Raw genomic sequence first — 7,696 nt, 5'->3', positions numbered from 1 at the left:
ATAAGGTCAACTTAAATATTTTAGTTGTTGAGATGTTGGCCATTTGTTCTTATCCTTTTGTTAATTTGTTAGTTGGTAACTTGTTCTTATCTTTTTGTTAATTTCTTAGTCAACAATGCTATTAATAAGACATGCATATTATGTAGTGGGGGACAGTGATTAATGAAATTCCAGATTTTATGAGATGTGTTCTCTCTTTCCTTCGCTATTAACATCGCTCGGAGTGAGTCTGTAAGGAGCGAGTCCCTTTATCTTGTTCTTCTTTTTATTATCTTCACTTCAAGACCTCTTGTGCAGAATTTGGTGAAGTCTCGATCAATCTACGAGGAAAGAACAACTTAGTGGATCATTTAATTAATAGATCATCAAATTGGCGAGTTTCGATCCATTAAATAATTCAGACCCATTGAAAACTTCTCCGACGAGTGGCCTAGAGTGACCCTGGCCCTTTTTTGTGTTCGGCAACCTCTTATCTCTCTCTGTTGCTACTGCTTATTATTGCATGGGTGTCGGTGCTGCCAACTTCAACTTTCCAACGCTCCGATGGGAAATTTTCTCTGCTGTGGACAGCAAGCAACACCATCTATTGGTCTGCTGCTTGGTGCTGTTTGGACTGCTGTTTCAAGACGGCTATGTCTTCGAGTCGACAACTTCTTCGATCAATATCTGCTGCTAGATCTGCGATTTGAAACATCTTTTTCGATCAGTTCATTGTTGGGATTCGTTGTCGATGTCTACTTTGCAACAACACATTTCCCTAACCCTTAACCTTTTACATCTTTTGTTTTTTTTCCTTCTTCTAAAATTTTTCTATTCTTTTCTCAAGATGGTATTCTGGCTAAGACAGTATTAAATTGATCAATAGGAATTTGGATGATTCGTGTTCTGCGCCCGTGTTTACTGATTCTGCTTGCAGATTTTTCGACGGTACAATTTTCTATCTCAGTTTTTTATTTTAGATTTGATGTTTTGTTGGGTTTTATCACATTGTTTATAATTTTGTTTTATTACTTACTATAATTTCCCACTGTGTTTGCTATATACAATCTGCACCTATATATTGATTTTGCATTCAAGTGGTCATCTTAATTTTGCATAAACTGTGTTAAAGGATTTCTAAACTCTTTCCCTACATCACAAGGTTTTGTGGTATTTTGCCATGTTTTTATAGTAATAAAAATGCTTCCATTCAATTGTTTAGCATTTGAATTACACTCCTATGGCTCTTACATGCATGATTTCACACTGAGCATTGGTCATGCAGTCTGGAAGGCCAGGTGAACAAATCATTATCTATTACCCCAGTTGGCAATAGCAGTGGCTATTTGCTTAATTTGAGTAAGTAATTTTCTGTTTCTTCTAATACTTTATATGTTGTAGTTTTTTAAAAAAATAAAAGAAGCTCATCATTAATTGTTCATGGATTGGGTCAATCTATAGCTCAAAATATATTTTGTTTGTTGAGAATTTGGTATAGTAATAGTTATAAAAGGTTATAGGATGGATTTATTGGAGGCGTCAACATTGTATAAGATTATTGCCTGTGGTGGAATGATTTGATGCAGGGAAACAAGCAGCCAACCTTCAATCCAACCACCTGCTTCGTCTCCTCCCTTATCTACTGCTCCTAATTGGTAATTTCTGTTGGATTGAGAATTTCCCATTTCCTAACATACATATTCCTTTCTTCCTTGCATTTTTTCTTGAGTTTTTATGGAAAATCTTAACATCCATCTTTCTAATGAGTATGGAATAATTTATGATAATTGGTATCACTTGTGCAGGCTAAAGTGGACTTTGGGGTCTATAATGTGGCTAGCTCTCCCCAGATGGAAGAAAATACAAAAAAATGATGGTAATCTAAGAAAAGAAAATATAAATCATTCTATAGATCTTCTAACTCAATGTTAGGAATTATGTAATTGTATCTCATAGTGGCAAAAAGATTGGATCACTCGTGAATTTTGGAATATGGATTTGTTGAGTGCTTTGCCATTTACTTAAATTTACTATACTCAGAATATAATGATGCACATTCTTTTGGACCGAGTGCAAATGTATAATGTATTCATGTAATTTTATCATATAGAAATTGTTATGATTCTCTGAAATGAAAGCGTATGCTGCTATGCCTGCTGGATTTTTTACAGCATAAAACACTCAACAAATGCTCTAGTCATTATTATGGCATTTTGTAGCACCGTTTTACACAGGTATATCAGAACACAAAATGAAGTCTGATACCTCAAGGCCACAAATCAAACATAAATTTATACTGAATATTTTATATGCATGAAAGTTAAATCTACTATTTTGTTGTTTAAATGACCGATGAGCATTTAGTTTTTCACGTACAGTATAGTGTTAAGTGGCAAGACTCTCTTCGAGAAAAGTTTTTAGAGTTTATGCAAGAAAGTTAATACAGTGTTCTTTTCTTTTTTCTAAATCAAATCTTCCCTTATTGGGATCAGTTTTCTTGTCTACAAGAACAAATTATCTGCCTATGGTTCCAGATGCTTTGTTTCAAATGCAATTTGGTTGATGATACTGTCGTACCAATGACAAGTATTTATGGGGAACTTTTGTTGCTAAACTGCCAATGACAGCTGAAAATTGAAGGTTCCGACTGAATGCCAACATTATATGCGTAAACTTGAAAAGGCCATCTAGTTTTTATGTGTCAAGAATGTCTTGTCTCGAAACTATTTCAATGTGCAGGAAAGAGAATTGATCCAATAAGATGATTGAGAGGTAATCAAATGGCCAGCTTTTTCTTTTCTTCTCCAATAAGATGATTGATATATATTTGTACAGATTTAGGATGCAGATATTATTTAGGCCACGTCAGTTTCCCATTCGAGGGACAGAGTAGAATCAATAAACTGCTAATCTATTTTTGAATCAGAATTGGCCGCACTTGGGGTCAAGTTCCTCTTGCCATGGCCAACTTGCATTTGTAGCTGCATTGCAAATGTTAGTAATTAGACCAGAGCTATATAATTGTACTATTCCCCTATGAGTAGTTCTAGATCAGTCTTTATTACATTAAATTATGAGATTATGCAAACAATCTCTTGGTGGACGTTGGTTTAGCTCATGTTGGGGAACTACACTTGCACTAATTTGTTGCTGATGGCTCCTTGCAGTATTAAGAATTGCAAGCAATTAGCAACTAACAGTCTATCATGAAGATGGAGTTGGTTCAATCAACCAATTGGACTTTTTCACACTGAGCAAGTCACTTCGGCATCTAACAAATTACATCATCAAAACCCTGTTATTATGGTGTAACAAATTGCAATAATTTTGTAATTATGAGAGATTATTATCGGGTTTTGTATTATTTTTTTATTTTTTTATCTAAAAATAGTCAGGGAGTTATAAGTGTTGCAAAAAGTACCCTTTAGTTTCAAGAAAACGGTGCTTATAAGCGTGTTGGCTAGCAACGCTTATAAGCGTGTTGGCTAACTACCGATACTTATAAGCGTCAAGAAACGACACTTAATAAGTGTTGTCAGCTGGTGACACTATGAAGTGTCGTTTACCACCGTTGCTTATAAACATTGTGAAATGGTAGTTACGAGGGATTAAATGATGCTTATAAGCACCGTTAACTTTTAACACTTTGCGACACTTTTCTGCATCGTTATCTTGCAACACATTTTAGAAGCGTCGGTAGGTGGAATTTCTACGCCTTCGTAGCCGACACACCCACGATGTTTCTGAAAGTGTTGTGGTATCATTTAACAATGCTTATTAGCATTGGAAAAGGCCAAGAAAAGCGTCTTCAATTTTCCATTTTCATATAGTCAAAGACTTTTGTTGGAATATAGCAATAAATGAGGATGTTATATGAAAAAATAATTGAAAAAATTAATGAGACATCCCTTGCATTTTGGGCCATTTATACTTAAATCCTCAAAGTTTAAAGAACTACTGATTAGCAACCAAAATTTTAAATTTATTGCAATATGACCCAACCACCTTGTTGGGACAAACCAACTGACCTCCATATGCCGACCAATCTTCGATGCAATCTGCTCGACACCCGACACAGACCCATTAAACAAAGACGATCCTGAAAGCGATTACCAACTCGACAGACCGACCAACCAAACACCCCTCACCGAATCAAGATCGATAGGCGGTCGATGTTCAGACTCTATAGACAATAAACTACTTCGGCCGTCGGTATTTCAAAGTTACTAACCGACAACCAACTCCCGACGTACAGTCGACTGACTCATTCAAATATATCATAACCGTCAAAGACGGTTACTCCACTGATATCGCCGTGTAATCCATGGGGATTAATAACCCACTATGAGATTACCGTCCTGTGATTCTACGCTGCTAAATGTGGGACCATATCTGACAGTTACGACGATCTACTTTATAAAAAGGAGGTAAAGCAATAAGTTTCGATAAGCCATTTTTCATACTGAGCTCTGTCATCATTCTCATTCATTCTACTATTGTCCAGTCTCTCTCTCTGACTTAAGCATCAAAGGATCCCCACCGGAGACAACTCCGGTCAGTGTGGACTTCGTTTTGTAGGTACTCATTCTCGATGACAGGCAATGAGGGAGTTGGCCGCAACAGATTGGTGCACCAGGTAGGGAGAGAGCTAGAAGGAAACTTGCAATGATGAAAATCAGAGCTCAACGATCAGCGGCGATCGGATCGGTGAGACACTCTTCCCGTCAGGAAGAGACTCTTCTTCTGTCTCTGGTAGCAGAGCCCAGTTCTCCACGCCCCATAGTTATTACAGACACCCAAATTACTGCAATCATGCAGCAAATGAACGTACTCACAGAAGCAGTCAAAAGCCTCCAACAGTGGCAAATCCAGCCACCGCAACCGCTGGCGGAGCAACCGATGGCACACTCAATGCCATCCAGACACAGTCGCCGTCATCTGTAGTGATCTCCGCCGCCTCCCTCAGAACGGCCATCTCGACTCTCTTAGCGGGATGAGCAGCGGCACTCGCAGTACTCTCGAGGTGCCACCCACCATTCGCGGCACCCTTCTCCTTTCCAGTTAGATCAAGCAGAAAAGGGAAAGCGACTGCGAGCACCGTCTGCCTCTCCCTCTAACTCATCGGGATGATCAACCCCTGGAGTCTCCCACCACCGGCGGCTTGAAGACTACGAAGATAAGTTTGAGAAAATCGACCGTCGACTCGTCCAGCTCCAGACGGACGATCAGAAATCTTCAAAAGACTTTGATTTCCATACTGCCTAGCCTCTCTCCCAACTCATCCTAGACGAACCGTCCCGACTCGGTTCAAAATGCCACAAATGGAGCCCTATGATGGCTCCACCAACCCAATCGATCACCTTGAGAGCTATAAGGCTCTCATGACAATCCAGGGAGCAACCGACACCCTCCTATGCATCGACTTTCCGGCTACGTTTTGGAAAGCTGCTCAGACTTGGTACTTCAGACTTCAGTCAAAAAGTATTCACTCCTTCAGGCAGCTAGAACATTCCTTTGTGGCCCATTTCAGCACTAGTCAGAGGCCGTCACGAACCTCGGATAGTTTCTTTTTGATCAAACAAGGAGAGACCAAAATACTCCGAGATTTCGTAGCTCGATTCAACGCAACCACACTTGAGGTCAGAGACCTCAACGAAGACATAGCCATATCAGCCATGAAAAAAGGTCTGAGGGGGTCTCAATTCACGTACTCACTGGATAAAACCCTCCCTTGGACGTATGCTGAACTCTTAGAGCATGCGTACAAATACATGCTCACGAACGAAGGAGCTTCTGACTGATGCTAGACAGAAAGCAAAGGTCAAAAGAAAAAGTAGAAGAAGAGTGGAGCTCCGATCGAATCAAGTAGACCCCGATCCGATAAACGACCCTCACCCCGATGACGGAGTCCAAGGCCGACATATAACAGGTATGATTCCTATACCCCTCTCTCTACTCTTCATGCACAGATCCTCATAAAAATCGAAGGAGCAAAATATCTATGGCACCCTCCACCGATGAAAATGAGGAACTATGATCGAAGGAAGTATTGTTGGTTTTACCGCGACCATGATCACGACATCGAACAATGCATCCAACTTAGGGATGAAATAGAGACCCTGATATGATGAGACTACCTCGAAAAATATCGGAAGGATCCGCCGACTCAACATCCCACCGATCGACGACCTCAATCAACTGAGGAGGCTATAAATAATCAGCCGACTGTAGGGGTCATCAACATGATCTTCAAATAACCGAACCGAGGGACGACTTCCGAAGAAGAGTCGGCAAAACGACAACAACTAAATGTAATAACTTTCTCGAAAGAGGATGTTCAGGGAATCCAAATCCCTCATGATGAGGCTATTGTTGTTCCGACAATTAGCTAATAAAAATATGATAAATATTTTATTCTACTCAACTTTCTTCCAAATGCAACTACTTAGAGAATCAACTGTATTTATGTTGATCATATTTCGATCCTCTTGTAAAAACTGACATCCCGACTGTAATTTTAAAGTGACATCAAGAATGAAGGCTTTCACTGTAAAAGCCAGAGGATCGACTATCTCGACACCAACTATATTTCGATTTTCTTGCAGAACCAACTTATCGACTTCAATGGGAGTCCAACACTGGCGACGTAGATATTCTCTACAAAAGCCACGCTGCCCCTATAGTCAGATGTCCATCAAAGCGGCTAACTAATTTGTGGACTTAGTATCAACAAAGAAAGGCAAAATACCAAGACGACCAAGGTTAGATTGGAATTATACTGATATGACCATGGCCAGTCGAGAGATATTCGACTTACCACCATTTATCAAACAATACGATGCATAAACCTGATTAAGATCCGAGAAATAGATATCTGACTTACTATTGTTGTCCTAGCTAAATACGTCGGAAACTACACGACCAGCAAATTCTACAAAGACTGAGAAATGGTTGGATCTACAATCTACATTCAAAAATTATCCTACAAACAGACATCGCAAACTCAACGATACAGAGGAATATTTCAGAACAAAAGCACTTCTTTCATTATCAAAAAGAAAAGATTATAAAATTGGATCAAAGTTCGATTACGACTTTCTTTACAAAAAGAAAAATCAAAAATGCCAACTAGGCTTCATCATCGTTCCTCTCCCTTTGTTCGGGAGTAGCATTGCCGACTTGAATGATTTCGGGCCTGGCCGGTACTTCTTCCTATGTCGGGGCAACTTCTTCTTCAGCAACTCCATCTTCTTATCTTGAAGGGATGATGCTGCTCAAATCGAGGTCCGGGTATAATTTTTCGACCGCATCACGACCGTCTTCATACCCGATGCAGTACAAAGCGAAGCCACTTTCGAGGATCTCTTCCTTAAATTCTTTTGAACTTCAAAAATCCTTGATTGCCCGACTCAATGCTTCTCTTGCCGACTCTGCTTCCGTCTTTGCCAAATTGGCATTGACTCAAGCAAACAACAACTCTTCCTCGGCTAGCGCCAGCCTTTCTAGGTTGGCCCGATGATGCCCACGTTCGGCTTCGAGTTCTTTAATACACCCATCTCGCTCTCGTCGAAGCTGGTGGAGAGAATGCCTCTTACTCTTGACCTACGCATCAAGAGCCGAAATAGCCTCATGAGCCAACTTAAGTTTGGCCCCCAAGGATGCCAATTCATTGGTGAGTCGGGAAACCTCCTCCAGGAGTTTAGTTTCCCACTCCACA

General features: G+C 40.0%; 1 long non-coding RNA gene across 2 annotated transcripts; it reads left to right on the top strand.

The window, feature by feature from the left end:
* Nucleotides 1-247: 247 nt before the first annotated feature.
* On the top strand, nucleotides 248-3,303 carry LOC114913325 (uncharacterized). 2 transcript variants are annotated; one of them, XR_012142271.1, is made up of 5 exons: nucleotides 248-927; nucleotides 1,265-1,338; nucleotides 1,566-1,634; nucleotides 1,785-1,855; nucleotides 3,147-3,303. It is a non-coding gene; the product is annotated as an uncharacterized lncRNA (long non-coding RNA). The 2 variants fall into 2 exon arrangements; XR_003799341.2 differs by lacking the exon at nucleotides 3,147-3,303 and having other exon boundaries at nucleotides 1,785-2,046.
* The last annotated feature ends 4,393 nt before the right edge of the window (nucleotides 3,304-7,696 follow it).

Source organism: Elaeis guineensis, chromosome 6, assembly GCF_000442705.2.
Source record: "Elaeis guineensis isolate ETL-2024a chromosome 6, EG11, whole genome shotgun sequence".
Classification (NCBI taxonomy): Eukaryota; Viridiplantae; Streptophyta; class Magnoliopsida; order Arecales; family Arecaceae; genus Elaeis; species Elaeis guineensis.
This window is presented reverse-complemented; position numbering and strand designations above follow the sequence as displayed.